Source organism: Ascaphus truei, chromosome 2, assembly GCF_040206685.1.
Source record: "Ascaphus truei isolate aAscTru1 chromosome 2, aAscTru1.hap1, whole genome shotgun sequence".
Lineage (NCBI taxonomy): Eukaryota > Metazoa > Chordata > Amphibia > Anura > Ascaphidae > Ascaphus > Ascaphus truei.
In genome coordinates this window covers 348,028,298-348,049,876 of record NC_134484.1, presented here as the reverse complement: position 1 = coordinate 348,049,876, position 21,579 = coordinate 348,028,298, and positions in this window count along the sequence as shown.

The following is a 21,579-nucleotide window of genomic DNA, read 5'->3' as shown; positions in this document are numbered from 1 at the left end:
CTAGCCGCCGGGCCGGTGGCAACGCGATCGCGGCCTTAGCGACGGCCCGATCGCGTCCCCGGCAACCGCCCGACCGCTTCCCTAGCAACCGGCCGCAACCACGCGCGCAACGGGGAAGAAGGGGTGAGTGCGCGAGGGGGAACTGGCTACATACATATATATATATGTTATATATATATTATGATCGGCATCAGTCCTTGTCAACCCACTGCTGGATTAAGGCCTCCCCAATGATCTTCCAGGTACTGCAGCCTCTCTTCTCCACGTTGCTCCAAACATTTTCCGATGTCATCATCCAATCTTACTTTTGGTTGTCGTCTTAGTCTTTTAATTACCCCTGTAATCTTTGTCCAGTGATGGTCATTTCTTCTTGCGATATGTTCGGCCCTCAATGGGTTAAATAACATAGTAATTTGTTCATAATGATTCTAAATAAAAAAAAATCTGGCCTGAAATCCAATGGTGTATATTTTCTCTAGCAACATAATCAGTTCCTTATGCAAGATAGCGACACCCTCATCTTAAAACATGAAGCACTGGCTGCTTGTTAGTACTTAAAAAAAATAACGCTCTAGCTGATATCAGTGTTTATTCATCTTTTATTAAAATCAGAAAGTGAGAGGACAGATCAGTTTGCATAGAGTCCAAAGCATGGCATTGTGTTTAATTTCACACAGCACGTAAGTACTATCCAATGGCATGTTGTGTTGACCTTTGCTGACTTAGCACAATGTTTCCTTTTTATTTAAAATATATACTGACAAATTACACAATTACAGAACATGTCTGAAATGTGCAGATGGTGTTAGGAAAGGCCAAATGCTTTTTAAAATGGTGTCAATTTTTGAGCCAATGTTTTGGTGCAAATCAAACTATTTGTAGGCCTACATTCTCATTAGCACTGGAACGTGCTTCGGCCATCTGTTATGTATTAATGCAGTGAGGACAGTCATCTTAATACAAATGTAAAGCAACAGCATTGTCATCTATGCAGTCAGATGCAGAACGTTGGCACCCTGTTTGGTAGAATATTATCATCATGTTTTTAGACTATTGAAAATATCTTGAACTAGCAGGGTGATTAGTTTTTTGGTCTGTGTTTTTGTTTATCTGTTCCTTCTCATGTAAAATTCAGGCCAATCTTTAAAAAAAATATGGTATATTGCTAATGTTTTACACAAATCATATTGAAAGTGTGTGTGTGTGTGTGTGTGTGTGTGTGTGTGTGTGTGTGTGTGTGTCTGCCGACAGTGAGGGAGAGCCTGGACTACTGTCCCGAGTCCAGGTGCCGGCACATCCACATCCAGCTTTCAGGCCCCAGCTCTCTCCTGCTGCAGCGAGTCTCTCTCCTCCCCCAGCAGTGGACCCAGCCTCCTGCGCAGGCGCCCGACTTTGTGTGTGTGTGTGTGTGTGTGTGGTGTGTGTGGTTTGAATGGTGGGAGGGGGGTTATTATGTGAATGGGGAGGGTTATGTGAATAGTGGGAGGGGAGTATGTTTATTGGGGAGGGGTTATGTGTATTGGGGAGGGGGGTTATTATGGTGTATTTGGGAAGAAGGAGACGTGGGGTTGGGAGACAGGTGGGGGTGAGAGAGCTGTGGGGTGTGGAAGAGAGGTTATAGGGAGAGAAAGAGGTGGGGGTGTGAGGGAGAGGGAGAAAGGTGGGGCATGAGGGAGAGGGAGAGGTGGAGGAATAGAGAGGTGGGGACATTGGAAAGGAAGGTAGGGGCATGAGGGAGTGCGAGAGAGAGGTGGGGTATGAAGGAAGAGGGAGAGGATGAGAAGGAGGGGAGAGATGTGGTATGAGAGATAGAGGGGGGGGGGTCATGCAAGACCACCAACACTGGGGGGTGGGGCAGTGGAAACTTTAGTCCTGGGCTCTGGGAAAGCTGTCTATGGCCCTAGCAGCAGCAGCAGCAGCAGCAGCAACACCTTAAAAAACCATGGGTTAAAGCATCACCATCATGAAATTTGTCAGCACATAAAGCACAGCTTGTTATATTTAACATAAAATATGGCCACAGTTTTTCAACCATATGGTCAAATACATTCTTATTTAAGAAGCATCCCTTTTTCAACATCAAAATGCTTAATTACTACCTTACCGAAGAACATGAAGCATATAACTACACTTCACAATGTTACTAGAGAAATTAAGGGGTATTTCAATGTTAGGGACATATATAGTATAAATGCATTACTAAGTATAAATTATATTTATCTCACATTTGCCAGCATTGTGGAGTGCTCTAAATCATGTTACATGTTTAAAAAGATACATACTTACATCCAATAAACCGGTACAAATGGTTCTAAATACTGTAAGACGGAGACGACCAAACAGAAAATGCAGGGGAGGTGAGTTTGTCTTGGACTAAGTATCAATTATGTCCAAGCTAAATCTCTAAATCCAAAGTGAGTCTGAATGCAAAACGAGTAGGTCTCTGTAAGAGATATGTGCAGAGGTACACTAACGGAGACCGATTTAGGGTGAAATTAAAACCTGACTTTATTGACCCTATTCCTTTAAACTCTGTACAGCATACAAAAACAAAATAAACAAACACCTACTCCACTGTGGAGAATAACAAAACAGTTTATGCTCTAACTATGTGTGACTGGCTGGAAAGGCCAGATACCAGTCCCAAAAACATAGAACATTTTATCAGGGAGCAATATATATGAGAGTCTTATCTGACCATGCTGGTCCGGCGTTACCGGTTTCTTTCAATGCAGGCCTTGCAGTCCAGCTGCTCCCAGGAAGATAAGTCTGGTCTTAGTGTGTCTTGTTGTCAGCACAGCCTTTGTACTCAAGACATCATCTTCTCCTCCTGTCAGCCCAGTTGTGTGCTAAGTAGTATCTCTCTGTCCTGCAGTTTCCCACAAGAGGCGTTTTTACAGCTCTGATTAGCCAGGTGGAGACTGGTTATTTGACCTGCAGCAATTAACCAGCTCCCTGCTGGAATACTCAGAGCTCTGATGCAGCTTTATTTAAACAGGGATAAGTCCCTGTTACAGTCTTCTGCTCAGTAGCAATGTCTGTAGAATGTCTTTTTCTTCATAAAAGAGAAGATGTTGATATTCTAAACAGATGGTTTGATATGTGTAAGTCCAGGGAGAATACAATAGATATGAGACAATCCCATACTGATGCAGCGGCCGTTATTCGAACGGATCACGAATTGGAGAACGATATAATCCCCTAATTCTCCCCGGTTTTGGCACATTATTTGTTTTAACTGACCGCGGCGCATTAGCTTCCCAAAGCAGGGACTCCTGCTGTGTGAATGCTACCGGCGTCTGCCTTTGTGTAATAGACGCGCAGAAAGAGAGTCTGAATCAGTCCCTCTAACTGCATGCCTCTCACAGGCGATCACGGGGGTTTTATTAAAATTGTAAAATGGCAGTTTTGTAGCAGGGGGTCTCCTGAGCTGAACAAAGTTTATTTCCCATGTATATTTCCGATATCCCCATGTTAAAATTGTGGGTCACGTGACCGCGGGACTAGAGGGATACGGGCACCCCATAACTGGGCCTGTAACTCAGGAAGTAGGGGGTCTCCAAGGCTGAAATAAACTTTATTTAGCTCAGAAGACCCCCTGCTCCCCCACACTAGTATCAAACCCCCCTCCAAATAAAACATCATTACCTTAGCGGGTAGCTGCTAAGGTAATGAAGCTGCTTACATTTTATTTTTATTCATAGTGTGCATGAGCAGGGGGTCTCCTGAGCTGAACAAAGTTTATTTCAGCCTTGGAGACCCCCTACTTCCCGAGTTACAGGCCCAGTTATGGGGTGCCGGTATCCCCGCCATGTTACACTTCTGGGTCACGTGACCGCGGGACTAGAGGGATACGGGCACCCCATAACTGGGCCTGTAACTTGGGAAGTAGGGGGTCTCCAAGGCTGAAATAAACTTTATTCAGCTAAGGAGACCCCCTGCTCACGCACACAATAAATACAAATTAAAAATGTAAGCAGCTTCATTACCTTAGCAATGCCCGCTAAGGCAATGGAGGGGTTAAGGCATAGGTGTCAACCCTGTGTGTGAAAAACCTAAAACATGGCCTACACAGTACAGTACATTTAAATAAATCACCCCCCCCTCCGTACCACCAAACACACATACTGTACAGTACATTACATTAATGGCCCAAATAACTATTATCCAGATATGGATAATAGATTATTTGGCCCATTATTAAACACATTAACTACAGTAGCATACCAGTAATAAAATAAATACAGTTCTACTGTACTTACTACCACCGCAATACAGTACTAGTACATTCTGACACATACAACACTACAGTACTGTATGCCAACCAAGCAATGCTCTAAATAAAATAAAATAAATAAATTACCATAAATCAATCCATTCACAAATCGATAACAATACAATCCAAATCAATTACTGTAAACAATTCACTATTCAAATCCTAAAACAAAACAAAGAATCAGAAATAAATTACCGTCAATCAACAAAATCTAACCAACAATAAGCCACTATTAAAAAGCAAGCCCACCCCCTGAAATAAACCATAGCAAACACATTTGCACACCAAGCTGCAAAATACAGTTAAAAATGTATCAAAAAAAAGCAAGCAAACATGAGCAATACAAGCTTTTATATGCTCTGTATTATGTATATCCGTAGGGACATACATAAATACTTAGGCAATAAATGGACATTAAAAAAAATCAATCACATTAAAAAAAAATTCAAAACCTGTAAAAGCTAAATAAAATACATTTCTTTTGTAAACTTACCATTACTTGTACCACTCACCGACTCCCGTTGATACTGCTTACTCTCGAACCAATCCACGCACAGGAACCCATAAAATAATAAACCATAAAAAAATAAACCATAACAATCCAGGGGTCTGTGTCTTCTATTTGTAATCCATTCCATCTGTGGAGTCTTCATCTGTATTCTTTATCCGCTCTTCTTCTGTTCCGCGGCCACGCCCCGGCCTTCTTCTTTGAGGGGAGGTCCTCCCTCCACGCCGTCTGGCTCTAAAATGAGACAACATAGGCTTTTAAAGGCCTATGACGTCACATTTTCGTCATATGGTTCCCACGGCCCTGATTGGGCCGTGAAAACCATATGCTTTGGCCGATAAAAAAAAATGATGACATCATTTAAAGGCAATGAAAGCACAGCCAATCAGAATGGCTGTGCTTCAATTGCCTTTAAGATGACGTCATGAAAAAAAGATGGCCGGCCTCACATGGTACGGTAGCCAATCAGAGCGTGGGAAATACATCCCAACTCTGATTCGCTCTACTACCATGTGACAGGCTTTCAATGACGTCACATCTGTTCTCCCCCAAGCCTCTGTCACATGGTCTACTAGAGCCAATCAGAGTTGGGATGGAGTTCCCATGCTCTGATTGGCTACCGTACCATGTGAGGCCGGCCATCTTTCTTTTCATGACGTCATCTTAAATTAAGGGGTTTAGGCACATTAGCATGTTTATTGGGGACAATTGCCCCCAATAAACATAGCAATATACAACACACATCCCCCCGCCCCCTAACACATACAGTACTGTAATGGGCAAAAAAACTATTATCCACATATGGATAATAATGCATTTGCCCATTTTAAATACATATAAATTACAATAAATACAGTCAATATATATATTACACTTACCTTTTACAGGCACCCACGATGAAGGTCGTCTTCATCCTCATCTTCATCCTGCCCATGCCCCCTCCGATGCTGTACAACATACACAAGAATAAAAACAGCCAATGTAATGTCCCCTAACCCCTTAATCACCATAGCGGTTATTAACCGCTACAGTCATTTAGGGGTTAACCCACCCCCACCCACCACTCGGGGGGCCTACATACCCTCCCCCACTAACCCCCCACCCCGAGAGGCCTAACCACCCTCATCCACTACCCAGCCAGGAGGCCTACCCAAATACCATTGGGGCCAATACCCCCTTCCCCCACCCCCAGTACCCACAATAAAAACAATACACTGCCCCACAATAAACATCATTATATTTATTAAATACATAACCCACCCCCTGCGTCCCCCCATAAATACATGATTTATGATTTTACATACAGGGTTAATACCCCAGGCCCACGGGAGTCCCCGGTGGGCCTGACGGGTCACCTCACAGACCTATAGGTGACCAGCATCATGTTTCACACAGGGTCTGTCCTCCCGTGGGCCTGGGGTATTAACCCTGTATGTAAAATAGTGGACCCCACAGGATATTTTCGGAGCATGAAAACTTTTTAGGGTTTACAGAAGTTGAGCTACAGTAACTACAGATAAGTGTAATGGCCATTCTCTAAAGTACATAAGCCGATGTTGTCCGGTAACACTCTGAAGTGTGGTAAGAGTTCAGTGAGCTATACTTAAGGTAATTAGGTCATATTTAGGGTATTTTTTGGCAGTATGATGGTCATTCTTAGTGCATTTACCAGGGCCGCCAACAGATTTCCTGGGACCCAGGTCTAGAGTTTTGACTGCCCTTCCCCCATGTCGGGGCCTTGCGAGCCTCACCTTCACACCTCCTTGCGAGCCACCTCTTCTATTCCCCCCATCTCCATATGTATTTCTCTTACTCCTACTCCTTTCTCTGCTATCACTTAATTACCCCCTCTCACTTAATTCCACTCCCTCATTCCTCCCACCTGGCCCTACAAAAAGACACTATCCTCCCCCGTCCCCCACACAATTCCCCCCCACACAATAATTCCCCGTCCCACACAATACCCCAACCCCATCCAAGCAGCCAAAATTTTACACCCCAAATGCAATACCTCCCCTTGCCAAACCCAAAATGCCATACCCCTCTCAACACCCAAGATGCAATACCTCCTCTCGCACCCACAATGCAATACCCCCCCCCGTCTCACACAATGAAATAACCGAACACATAAAATACAACAACAACACACTCACAGATCTTGCTGGTGGTCTGTGGCCTCTCCCACGCTGGGTCTCTCTCCAACTGGTGTGCACCGAAAGCTGTGCCCAACCGAAAGTTGAGCCCAGCATCCATCGTTCACCAGCGAAAGAGAGGGAGGCCCGGGGTGAGAGAGAGGCCCGGCAAGAGAGCGAGGCCCAGCAAGAGAGGGAAGCCTTGTATGAGAGGAAGGCCCAGAGTGAGAGAGAGGTCCGGAGCAGGTGGAAGACGCCCAGCATGGGAGGGAGGCCTGGCGCAGGTGGGAGAGGTCCGGTTTGAGAGGGAAGCCAGGCAGGAGAGGGAGCCCCTGTGGGAGAGGGAGGTCCAGCATGAGAGGGAGGCCCAGTGCATGTGGGAGAGGCCCTGGCAGGAGATGAAGGCCCGGCGTGAGAGGGAGGCCAGGCGTGGGTGGGAGAGGCAGGTCCACAGCAGCTGGGGAGAGTCAGTCCCGGGGACAATCAGAGGCCTGGGAGCCGGATGCAGGAGTTGGGCTTGACCTCTGCCAGTTCCAACATCCAGCGCCAGCTGGCCGGGCCCCCTGTAGCCACCGGGCCTGGGATATTTGTCCCGGCTCTCCCCCCTGTTGGTGGACCTGGAATTTACCAGTCTGTTTACTACAGGGTTTATAATCACTCCTGAGTAAAATACTCAGGAGAGCTGCTTCTAGTATATAATGTAATTTTTTCTGTGAATACACTTCTTAGTGCCCGTGAGGGTTTTTGCATTGGTGTAGTAACAATAGGGGTCAATTAAAAAAAATTGGTATTATTTATGTTTTACAGTGACATTGCACGCATTAGTTTCATTTGTGTGAAGTCTGATCTTAAATGCTAGGAACAATGGATTTATTTGTAGTGCAGTTTTATTAAAGTTTTGGAAATGAGGCATTGTTTGTTTTAATGTTGGGAATATCATTGTCAATTTAATTAGTCAATTGTGAATTCATTAATCATATATCTTTAACTGAAGATTGTAAACATTGGCTAATTTGTGTCATTTTGCAGAACATAGTGGTAAACAATGTTTTTAGTGTTGGTTGGTATAAAGTATTCATTTTAAGGTTCAATACAATTGCATTGGCATTACGTTTATTTTCATATTCATGCCTAGCAATCATTCTAAAGTAGTGACCTAGACCTAATTGTTTTTAAGTAACTCTATAGCAAACTCCACGCTTTTACTTTCTCTATTATTGATTTAAAAAATAAATTTTAATCACAAAACCAAGTGTATTTGCCTTGCCAGTACTAAAAAAGGGGTACTGACAAGTTTTCCAAATGTCCAACAATGGTATGCAACCTTTTTAAGAGCAGAGCTCCCCACTGGTGACGAGTAGTGACAACGTGTTAATAAAGCCCTCTTTATGAGGGAGACAAGACTAATTGAGTTGCAATGTAAGTCCTCTTGAGATAGAAGAATTGTACAAAAGACACGGGCTGCTAGGAGATCATAGATACTGAGTGTTATTGCATTCAACGAGGTTCAAATCACATGCTCCGTGACCAAAAACACTGCAATCCATCCTTAACTGGTAGAATATTTAGTGGATAAAGTGAACAGAGAGAAATAGAAGTAAGGAGAAGGTTAGGAAAATAACATAGGTCTAGATTCCCTAAAGGTCGATAAATCTGCAATAATATTTGGCACTAGAGAAAAAGATTACGACATGATATTTTTGCAGATCTACTGACCAATTCAGTAGAATATATGCATTATACACCATATATGTAACGGGTTTTCCCCCACCCAATCGCAGATATAGTGTGAGTGCGGAGAACCTACAGTTACCAGGTGTGGTGCTTTACCTGTTAGGCTAACAGGAGGGCTGAGCTTCCGCCACGGGGAACCTGGGGTATGTGTATTATGAGTAACCCTGTACTCGGTGCAGCGCCTCCACCTGCGATGGTTCCCGGCAGAGCGGGAATTGTTCCTCGCAGGACACATACAAATAACCCCATACACTGGATGGGAAATAGCAAAGGGCTTTACTGACCATTGACGGCAACTTCAATAATACTCTCTTTGCATAACAGTCAATAGATAAACAGGTGTCCCTCTCTAGAGGAGACACTAACTAATGCGTCTCGCAGGACGCTCCCACCTACACCGGGTGATCCCACCCCGTGTCCAATAATCCCCACAAAATGTCCCGCACTCTTACAGAGAGAGGATATGTGTGACTGCGCAGTCACTAGTGAAGCTAATAGGATCGTTGGTGCACTTGTTGATAAGAGTTACCTGCCGAGCACTCCAGTGCTCGGGCCGGCAACGGGCTTCACAAAGGATCTGATGAGAGAAGAACACCTCGACCACCATCAGGGACGATCCCACGCGGAAAGCCTCTGCAGCGGCAGCGGAGGTCTGCGCCCAACCTTCTGAACAGATGCGCAGCGTCTGCTGAGACCCTAACTGACTCTGTGAACTAAGGTGATGCTCGCTGCTGCTATAGGCTGTCCCTACAGCACAGCAACCTTCAATGGCTTCAGGGGAAACTCCTAGGGCCTACGGGGTAGCCTGTCCTATGCAGGTGGGTCACAGACCCCCTGCACCCACACTAACTCTCCCGTACCACCCGGGTCCCCTCTCTAACTTCTACCTAATACTCAACACCTGCAGCAACGCACTGCAACCTACTTGGTGCCTGCAGCGAACGTGCCACACACACACACAATGCCCTCTTGTCAGCACTCACAGCACTGACAGCCGTGACACTGACAAGACGCACACACACGAACCTAAGGGCAGGGTCCCTAACCTGGGGCCGTCCCTTATTAATTACCCACTAACCTGGTGGGGAGTTGGGGCCTGTCTGGGACCTGGGGAACATTACCTGGTGCAGGAGCTTCACTTGCTCCCTACACCCTTCCTTCCCCTTCTTGCTCCCAGCTCCAACTGCCTTGCTCCAAAGCCCGCGAAAAGTATCTATCTGCCTGCCTGGGAATCTTTGGCCCTCATTGGCCACTATGAGGCCCCTGGTGTGCTTGGCCCTAAGCCTCATGGGAGTTGTAGTCCCGTGGAGGCTGCAAACACATTGGGGCCGCGTGCGCGCTTTTCCTGCGCATGCGCGAATACCTAATGGCCGCCGCAACCTCTCCCTGGCTGTTCCTGCACCCGCGCGACTTCGTCCTGGCTCCTGTGATCCTTCTGCGCATGCGCGATCACTGTGCATGCACGAGTACTTGCAATGGCGGCCCCCTCTAGCCGGGTGCGCCGCCGAGACTCCCAGCGCTCCCTGCACTGGCCTTCACCCTCGTGTTGTGCCGGCGGGTCTGTCGCTGCTTCCGGTGGCACCCGCGACCGTTTGGCACTTCGGGAAGGGGGTCTCTGGGACATGGAGGATACCACAGCTACACTTTCCCCCTGGTGAAAAATCCAATGTCCCCGCTTGGGGAACGACGTCAATCGGCATAAATTTACACAATAAAAATGCAGAGCATGATATGTACAACTTATCACTTTTGACTTTACACAACAGGGTACAATGCAGGTCACATATGATAACCAAGGCCAGCTGAGATCATTTGTGGGTTGCTCCTAACTGATCATGTGGGGGTACCTCACTTTTACGTTCGTGAGCCTCCCCCAGAAGAATCTCTTGGAGAGCACTCTCGAGGGTCTAACAGGGTCCTTATTACTTCCTCCCCCTGGTGGATGGAATAGTACCATGTCTCTTGGCCAGACCTTTACCCGGCCATCCACGGCATGGATGCGATAGGCTAGGAGGTCTTGACCTTTTCCACGGTCCACCACATGGTGAATGGAGCACTCCTCTTTGGGCTTAAAGGAGGCAATTTTTACTAAATCCCTCGCCACACAGTCCTTGTCCCTACGTACTTGCGAGGCTTCCACTGGGAAGCGAGCAATTGACAATGTCTCTGTTTCACCCGTCAGGGAGTAAAGGGTAGATACCTTACCACTGCGATGATTCACGGTGGCCAACAGGTCCTCGGGGACGCTGTCAGTTCCCACATCGGCTGCCTCGGGACCTGCCCCCGGCAATTCTGGGGCAGTCCACTCACTGTCTCGAAACTCGGGAGCGTTGGATCCCAGTCCTGGGACCATTTGGTTCGGAGCGCACGGGCTCATAATCAGGTCAGGAGCCTTTTCCACGCTGCCTCCATCGGAGCCTGTGGGGAGTAAGGAGGTTCCTCACCACTCCGCTGTCTTGCGATAGGTTCCTCTTCCTCTGGAACACTGTCAGGTACCATCTGTGCTTCACTGGACATCACGATGGGGCTGACTGTTCTCTTCGCCTGGACGATAGGTGGTAGGTACTGGTCCACTCGCACCACTGGACAGCTATCTTCTGAGGGGAACACCTCCGCCAGGACGCGATGCCGAGTGGAGCCACTCACCCTGGTGGCCAGACTTAAGGAGCTATCGTGCTCCGCGGTCACCTGGAGGCTCACACCCAACACCCCTGGGGCAGTCAACTCACCCTTGTCGTCGTTAGCAGATACTGATCCCAAGCCTGGGACCGCTGGTACCATTGGAGTAGGCCGGACTGGCCGTTGTAGGGCACACGGGCCCATATCAGGATCCGCAGCAGATGGGATAAATGTCTCTGGCGATAGCCAGCTTCACTTGTGTGGTCCGCCGGCTGGCGCATCACCACAGCTGGTTGACTACTGTCTTCAGTAGTACAGGATGGGGGTAGGGACATCTCCGCAGGGGAACAGCGTCGGGCGCCTCGCATTCACTGGTGGCAATCGGCATGAAGCGGTCCTGCTCCGGCAGTACCAGTGGTAGCGATCCCCCTTCTCCCTGGGCAGTCACCTTACCCTTCGTTGATTCCATCCGCTGTGGTTCCATCATCTGGGGTTCCTGCTTGGGAACCGGATCTGGAGCCGTCTCTGTCATCGGGGCTTGGTACTCCTCAAGCGTAGCTAGAAAAGGGCTAGACACAAGATGGTTTGCTCCATTCACAAAGAAAATATCTCCCCAAACAAGTTCTTTTCCCAGGAATACACAATCAGGGCCCAAACACCTCAAGCTGGTGATCCCGTCAGTGGATACTTCCCGGAATCCTTTAGGCAATGAACAATAGGCAAAGTCCATATCGCCCTTCCTCACTTTATGCAGACACGGGCACAAAAGAAATCGGTGACTTACTTTTCTCGCTCGCCATGCCCCTGGTAGCTGAGGTTGTGGTTTGCTGCATCCTTTATCTTTCTTAGGGGGAACAGAAGTTGCTACTGACAGTTCACTGTGCTCACTCCCCCTGGTGGACTTTAGAGGAGGGGCACTTTCTACAAGGGAGTGGTTCTGGCTCTGCGCTGAGTCACTTACATCACAGGGGAGGGGGTCTGATTTTCGCACCAAACCCGGACAGATTGTTGCAACACTTTTCTGTGCAGGCTGGCAGTCAGCAGCACGTGCGCTCTCCTGACTTGGCGGGAGACGCCATTTTAGGTGTGACTCGCTTTTGGAATTCCCTGATGAGAAAACCTCCATTTTGTGCACAGTCCCATTAACTACGCTAGGGCTCTCTGCATATACAAGGGGATAGCCTTCTGGTGGGGCACCTGGGGCTGATAAAGTCCAAGGGCCATTTTCCCGGCACAATTCCTGACCCGCCGCTATATATAGGCTACTCCACTGGGCAGTGAGGTCAAACCTTTTCTCCATCTGCTTACACCCTTGGTCTAGGCCCAGGAGTTTCTTTAGGGCCTCCCAGATTTCAATCCCATCCACATGACTGGGAACATTCCCTACCACCACCACGTGACTAGGCAGTGCTTTACGCCAGCAGACCCAAGAATGGACCTCATGGATTGAGGGTATGAACATGGTGGACAATTTGACACAAAAACAAAATAGGGCACCCCAGGTCTGATCTCAGCAGCGCCTCCAAATGTAACGGGTTTTCCCCCACCCAATCGCAGATATAGTGTGAGTGCGGAGAACCTACAGTTACCGGGTGTGGTGCTTTACCTGTTAGCCTCACAGGAGGGCTGAGCTTACACCACGGGGAACCTGGGGTATGTGTATTATGAGTAACCCTGTACTCGGTGCAGCGCCTCCACCTGCGATTGTTCCCGGCAGAGCGGGAATTGTTCCTCGCAGGACACATACAAATAACCCCATACACTGGATGGGAAATAGCAAAGGGCTTTACTGACCATTGACGGCAACTTCAATAATACTCTCTTTGCATAACAGTCAATAGATAAACAGGTGTCCCTCTCTAGAGGAGACACTAACTAATGCGTCTCGCAGGACGCTCCCACCTACACCGGGTGATCCCACCCCGTGTCCAATAATCCCCACAAAATGTCCCGCACTCTTACAGAGAGAGGATATGTGTGACTGCGCAGTCACTAGTGAAGCTAATAGGATCGTTGGTGCACTTGTTGATAAGAGTTACCTGCCGAGCACTCCAGTGCTCGGGCCTGCAACGGGCTTCACAAAGGATCTGATGAGAGAAGAACACCTCGACCACCATCAGGGACGATCCCACGCGGAAAGCCTCTGCAGCGGCAGCGGAGGTCTGCGCCCAACCTTCTGAACGGATGCGCAGCGTCTGCTGAGACCCTAACTGACTCTGTGAACTAAGGTGATGCTCGCTGCTGCTATAGGCCGTCCCTACAGCACAGCAACCTTCAATGGCTTCAGGGGAAACTCCTAGGGCCTACGGGGTAGCCTGTCCTATGCAGGTGGGTCACAGACCCCCTGCACCCACACTAACTCTCCCGTACCACCCGGGTCCCCTCTCTAACTTCTACCTAATACTCAACACCTGCAGCAACGCACTGCAACCTACTTGGTGCCTGCAGCGAACGTGCCACACACACACACGAAGCCCTCTTGTCAGCACTCACAGCACTGACAGCCGTGACACTGACAAGACGCACACACATGAACCTAAGGGCAGGGTCCCTAACCTGGGGCCGTCCCTTATTAATTACCCACTAACCTGGTGGGGAGTTGGTTCCTGTCTGGGAACTGGGGAACATTACCTGGTGCAGGAGCTTCACTTGCTCCCTACACCCTTCCTTCCCCTTCTTGCTCCCAGCTCCAACTGCCTTGCTCCAAAGCCCGCGAAAAGTATCTATCTGCCTGCCTGGGAATCCTTGGCCCTCATTGGCCACTATGAGGCCCCTGGTGTGCTTGGCCCTAAGCCTCATGGGAGTTGTAGTCCCGTGGAGGCTGCAAACACATTGGGGCCGCGTGCGCGCTTTCCCTGCGCATGCGCGAATACCTAATGGCCGCCGCAACCTCTCCTTGGCTGTTCCTGCACCCGCGCGACTTCGTCCTGGCTCCTGTGATCCTTCTGCACATGCGCGATCACTGCGCATGCGCGAGTACTTGCAATGGCTGCCCCCGCTAGCCGGGTGCGCCGCCGAGACTCCCAGCACTCCCTGCACTGGCCCCAACCCTCGTGTTGTGCCGGCGGGTACGTCGATGCTTCCGGCGGCACCCGCGACCGCTCAGCACTTCGGGAAGGGGGTCTCTGGGACATGGAGCACACCGGGGCTACATATACAAAAAACATATGACCGGATTTGCTCCATAAAAGCCAATGATCTGAAAAAAATATTATTATCCTTTGGCAGCAAAGTGATCAAAGGGGTTTAATGACAAAGGGGTTACCAATGCATTGCAAATTAATATGATGCAAGTCCCAGTGGCACCAAAGCAGTTCACATAAAACACTGTGGGTTAGATTCACTGGGCCCTGTTAAATCAGGGCAAATAACATGACGTTCCCTAAATCAAGATCAGACGTTAATACCTTATTCTAAGCTAATTATACTGTATGCAAAAATAATGCCCAGAGCTCATCAGCAGAGGGCTAATATCACATTACTCCAGCATTATTCATAATTATAGACTAAAGCAGTAAAATTCAGGGCATTATTGAAAACCCTGCTCTCTGATTGGTTAAAATTCCGGGCATTATCCTATCAGTAATGCTCGGAATTTTAGCAGCTTGCAAACGCAGTTTTCAATCTGTTTATTTCCAGCCAATCATTTTACAAAACAGCTGAGACAGGGCAGGGGATTGGTTAGATTGAAGTAACAGATCTGAGACAGGGCAAGGGATTGGTAAGCCACGGGTTGACTCCTTCCCCTCCCGAGCTGACAGATTTTCTGAGCAGATTCAGTTGAATTTGGGGGGCGGGGGGAGATGATGTCTACAAATAAGTAGGTGGCTGTCTGCAGTTTCTTTGTGGCTGCAGTTTGTGTGAGTGTGTCAGTAGTAGTGTGTGTGCTGTTGTATAACTGTGTAGAGGTGCTGTGTGTGTGTGTGTCAGTGTCAGCAGCAGTGTTTATGGGTGTAGCATGTGTGTGCACCAGCAGTTTGTGTGTAGAGGTGCTGTGTTGTGTGTAGAGGTGCTGTGTAGAGAGGTGCAGTGTTGTGTGTGTGTTTGTGTGTGGGGGGGGGGAGTTGTAGAGGTACTGTGTTGTGCTGTGCTGTGTTGTGTGTAGAGGTGGGGGGGAGAGTGCAAAATTTAATAAGTGGCTGCATTTTTTTATTGTGGCTGCTGTGTGTGTGTGTATGTGATGCTGTTGTATATGTAGCAGCAGTTTGTGTGTGTGTAGAGCTGTTGTCATAGGAGGTAAGTTCATACATTTACTCTCCTTATAGGGCATGGGGAGGTGCTTCTTGAGAACAAACACATGATTCTGTCATTATTTTGATTATATATTTGAGTCCGTACAGGATACACAAACACTTTCTCCTTGAGCAGTATTTTCTCTACACATACAGTTCCTTTAGGCTAATTTGTATATTATTTAAACTAACGTCGTTATAAATAATGCTACAGCTATGCTTTTAACGGTGGTAGAACCAAGTTAACGATATATTATTTACTTTAGTGAATATTGCGTTACTATTAACATGATTAACTTATTAACTTAGGTAAATAGGCCAATCGAGCTTAATTAAATCGAACCTCTAGCCCTTAATGGCAAGCTAGGCATGGGTTGCTTAGCTGCCACTTGGACACATAAGAATTGGATATGGTTACAAGTAAGAAGATTTTACATGAAATGCAGTTGTAATGTAATGGCCATAATACATACTGTACAGTCATAACAGGCATAACCTCACAAGTGGTAGGTGACACAAATCGTTGATACTGTTTATGAGGAAGGCTAGCCCAATATTGCTTGGTATCAGACTTTAGTGAATACCATGTGACATAATTACTTATTTACATGTTCCTTTGCATGCTTTGTTTTAAAAACATCGCCAATGTATTGCTGCAGTAAAAAGCCTCTTCTCTCAGCTTTTACCACTGGCGATATACCTTAGTGAATAGGTTAATAAACAAACGCTGGCAATATTTCAACATATCACCAATTTTTCCAGTTGTCGACCCTTAGTGAATCTCCCCCTGTAATATGTAGCTTGAGTGGGAAGGGAGCAATGGACATGCTGAGTCAGAACTGATAGATATGTTTCTTAAATCTTTTTAGCAAATAAAAGATCCCTTGGGAGCACATTCACATGTCTCAGACAGGTCTACAATCCTGCTTTTCACCATTATCTCTTAGCATACAGTGCTGCCACTGCAGCTAGGGATTCTGGGAAATGACATGCAAATGAGCACAGCACAGTAATAACTTCCTTTTACTTACTTGCAGATTTGGCACCCGACTGTGATACCATTCAATGGACTAGCATGGCAGTTTATTCATAGTAATTGAAACATGGAGAAATGACTAATTTGAGTGCTGGCACTTTGTGTTCTTCATAGTAAATACAACATTTAAAAAATTCATGGGTATCTTCTTCATGGGAACTGTATGGGGTTTCACAATCTAAGGGCAGTAAATACATAAGGATAGATGAAAGTCAAATAGAGTCAGTATAATTTTGTCTCAAGATCTCAACAAATGAACTAATGCTTTAAGTTATTGACTTTCTGCTTCTTTTATTTGCAAGTTTTGCAGTTTAAAATATGAATCCCTGATGTGAAGAACATTTAGCTTCCCTAAAACTCTATTCCATTTACTTAACCATTTTCCTGACAGAGGCCTGAGGCTGGCAGCCCCTCGGATAGCACAGGGGTTACAATCTTCATTTTATTGGATTCCCAGGGATCTATGTGTCAGCGTAATGTAGAACAATTCTATGAAAGAAAAACAATGATTTTGCTATAAATAGGATTTATTTGCATTGGTACTAGAGATGTGAACTTGATCCCATGTTTTGGTTATACATTTTTTTGTATGAGGGAATCTACTGTACTTAGCATAAACCCTGAAAACAACTGTAATATAAAGTATAGCTACAGTACATAGTAGCTGAGGTTGAAAAAAGACATACGTCCATCAAGTTCAACCTATGCTAAATGTAGACGACAGATACTTTATCCTGTATCTGTAATTACAGTATATTGATCCAGAGGAAGGCAAACAAAAACCACAGTGACATATCATCAAATGATATCTCATAAGGGAAAAAAAAAATTCCTTCCTGACTCCAAGAATTGGCAATCAGATTCCTCCTTGGATTAACATCCTTCCCATGTTTACTTATTAGGTATATCTCTGTATAACTTTCCTTTCTAAAAACATGTCCAATCTATTGTATCTGCCATCACAGTCTCCATAGGTAATGAATTCCACAATTTAACGGCCCTTACTGTAAATAACCCTTTCCTTTGTTGCTGGTGAAATATCCTTTCCTCCAACCTTAAGGGATGGCCCTGTGTCCTTTGTACTGCCCTTGTGATGAATAATTATTTTGAAAGCTTCTTGTATTGTCCCTGAATATATTTGTATATAGTTATCATATCCCCTCTTAGACACCTCTTTTCTAATGTAACCAAATCTAATTTCACTAGCCTCTCCTCATAAGTTAGATTGTCCATCCCCTTTATTCATTTTTTGGCTCTTCTCTGCACTTTTTCTAGTTCCATAATGTCTTTTCTAAGGAGTGGTGCTCAAAATTGTACTCCATATTAAATGTGTGGCCTTGCAAATGCTTTATAAAGGTGCCTAATTATGTTTACTTCCCTTCTATCCATTGCCCATTTAAAGCAAGATAAGAACTTGTTTGCCTTTGAAGCTACTACATGACTTTTGCTAAGCCTGCTGTCTACAAGCATTCCTAAACCCTTCTCCATCAAGGATTCCTCTAACTTATCCCCATTTAATTTGTAAGTCGTCTGTTTATTCTTGTTTCCCTAATGCATAAACTTACATTTATCTGTATTAAACCTCATCTTCCATTCACCTGCCCAAGTTTCCAGTCTCTCCAAGTCCTTCTGGAGATAAATTACATTCTGCTCTGAATCTACTACCTTACACAGTTTAGTGTCACCAGCAAAGATGTAGACTGCTCTCGATGCCGACCTCAAGGTTATTAATAAACACGTTAAAAAGCAGGTATCCCATACTGATCCCTGAGGTACTCCACTCACGACCTTAGCCCAACTTGAAAATGTTTTCAATCCAGGTGTAAATATTTTTACCGAGTCCAATTTGCTTTATTTTGTACACTAAGTTCTTGTGTGGAACCGTATCAAAAGACTTTGCAAAATCTAAATAATCCACTGTATTACCCTGGTCTAATTTTCTACTTACCTCCTCAAAGAAACTTATAAAGTTAGTTTGGCATGACCTATCCATCATATATCCATGCAGACTATTACTAATAATTTTGTTTTCCATTAGATATTCCTGAATATTATTTCGTACTAAACCTTCAAGTAGCTTCCCCACTATTGATGTCAGTCTTACAGGTCTTTAATTCCCCGGTTGTTGGCTCCTTTTTTAAATATAGGCACCACATCTGCTTTACGCCAATCTTGTGGTACTGAGCCTGTGGAAATGGAGTCCTTGAATATTAAATGTAATGGTTTGGCTGTTACTGAACTTAACTCTTTAAGAACTCTTGGATGTATGCCATCAGTGCCAGGTGCTTTATTTACTTTAACAAGCTTCATAAGAACTTCTTCCTCAGTTAACCAATTGTTCGTTAATATAGAGGTTGTGGCTTCCTCCTGCGGCACTACTATTGCAATTGATTCTTCCCTGGTAAACACAGAGGCAAATAATTTGTTTAATATCTCTGCTTGAATGTGCATGAAATGCAGTATGAAATGCAGATTACTATTGGAAAATCATACGGAGAAAAGGATAAATTGTAAGTGTTTAATTGGTCCTACAAATCAATTCTACAACTTTTTAAGCTTCTTCTGTTGGTCGATAGCACAGTGACTTACCGTGACCTTCACAATCCATAGCTTGTTGAGATACTTTTAGTCGACTAGTTGAAGCAAACGACCTCTGCCCTCTGTACATTTAGTGAAAAAGAACATTTCCTAGCAGTGCCCTTGATTAGCTCTGTGTGGTCCTTGTAGACACTGGACACAGATGTCTGCTACTGATATTATCAAAGTTCAGCAAATGAGTTTTGTCACTGGCACCAGTGAAGGGTGAAGCTATAAGCTACTGGAAAGTGCTTCATGAGCTTTTAGGCTCCAATATCAAGTGCTGAGACAAAGAAAACATTTATTGAATACACTTTTAAAGTATAAGTTACACTGGGCCTTTACTGCTCTTTTGTATTAATCCAAGATGAGACTGGTATAACATGACCCAGCTTGTACTGAGCCTTACATATATAAATCTGCTGCTGAAATATTTATTACTTGTTAGAATCTGTTAAAGAAATATACCCAAGCTGTTAGAAAACAAAATGTGCCACACACATGACAACACAAAAAGGCCTACATTGTGTCTCAGCATTAAGGGTCTTAAAATAAATTGCATTAAGCTCTAGATTTGTGCAAGCTTAGCACCCCATTTAATTAATATCTAGACTTAATTATAATGCATCATGCTATATACGTCATGGATATTTCTCAAATATAACAAAAGAGCTGCAGTTCCTATGCAGGACTCATATTACTACCCCCGCGTCTGTAAATCAAAGGTAATATTATACCAACTAGCACTGGATTCGTGTAGTTCTGTTTCTAACTGGGACCTCTATGACTAACAGGTTTTTGGTAATCTACAAGCTGTTGCCAAAGTCTCATTTATTTTCTTCCAGGTCAGCACGCAGTTTTTATTTCTGGAAGAGTTGCTTATGCACTGCTTTAAACATATCCACCTGTGTTTGAGTAAGCACTTCAGGAGTTGATTATTGGCAGGTACTGAACTTTTTTTAGGGGGCAAATCCTGATTGGCTTTTTTGTATCTTTCCACAGAGGTAAGGATTGCAGATTCTGTGCCAATTTTAACCACAGCATTTTTAGATTTTATATATGAGTTTAGTTATTGTCAGAGATGGACGTTCTGGTTAAAAATGAACATTTTAATAGAAAATGTCTAACTTCTATCAGCAAGACTCCATTGAGGTTTTTGACAAGTGAGAGTCAAGGCTGGAGATTCTATGTTGAAAATCCCTTTATTACAATAAAAATAAGTAGATATTGATTTTTTGGAAAAAACCCAAAGGTACTTAATTTGCTGATATCCAGCTCTTTGTTGACATCAGACTTTTTTTTCTCGAAGTCTATCTGGAGCAGTAATTTTTTTACATTTCACTATTGTTGGTGCTCTAAGAATTGGAAAATCAGTGCACAGGCCCAATTCCAAAAAGCATTCTATTTATATGTTTATTTGGAGTGATTGATTATGTACAGTAACAATATTGACCTCCTGAATAGCCACAGTGGTAATGATGGCAATAATGCGTTTAACCACAATGATTACAAAGTACTTAATGTACATAACAATTTACAAACATTAACACTAACCTAACTACTGTACCTTATCCCTTGCATGCCAAAGAGGTACTGTACAGTATCTAATCTAAGCGGAAATGTAAAACATAGTGGATATACCATATGACTGAGCAAGCATTTCAATTGTTTATTTGATCATATATATAAAAATGGGCCCTCAAGAACAGTTGAACATGAAGTACATAGAAACCGCACAGCCCAGTGACTTACTGTATAACATGGCAGTCTTAAAGCTACAACTTTTTGTGGTGCTTTCCATATACAGAAAATTCTGAGGTGGTTCTCCCTATTGATGGTGAACTAGGTGAGAAAGTTCTGTCTGCACGGCCCTGTTTCCTATTCCATACATTATAGGCAGAGGTGTAGCCAGAACTCTGCCTGAGGTAGGGAATTTTGGGTGGTGGTTGGGTGCCAGGTCACAGCAGAGGTGATCTGGCATTGCACCGATACACAAGGGAAGAAACAGAACTGTACTGCGCTCTGGAGTGCACTCACTGGTATTGTAGTATTTAGAGTATGGATCCAGGGAAGGGGTGTTCGGTGGTCTGTTGGGAGACTGACCAGGGTGTTGGAGGAATAATGGATAATCACTATGGCGTGAAACGCATGGGAGGAAGCTTTCTGCTCTGAGACTGCCACATTTTTATATGTCTTAATAAAGCCTCTACAAATTTTCATTACCTGGGTTCCTGTGTTCACTTGAATTTGGATTTCTTTCGTTGGTGCTCCGGATCTCCTGCTGCAGTGTTCTTGTGATTGCACCGATACAGTCTGGTTATGTTCCACATGTGACACATGGGAAACATGTGTATGACAGGGGGAGCAGTGGGTGACAGGGTGCACAGTGGGTGACAGGGGGAAGATTGGCAACAATGGGTCACAGTTGGTAACAGAATGGAGCAGTGGGTGATAGTCCCTCTCTC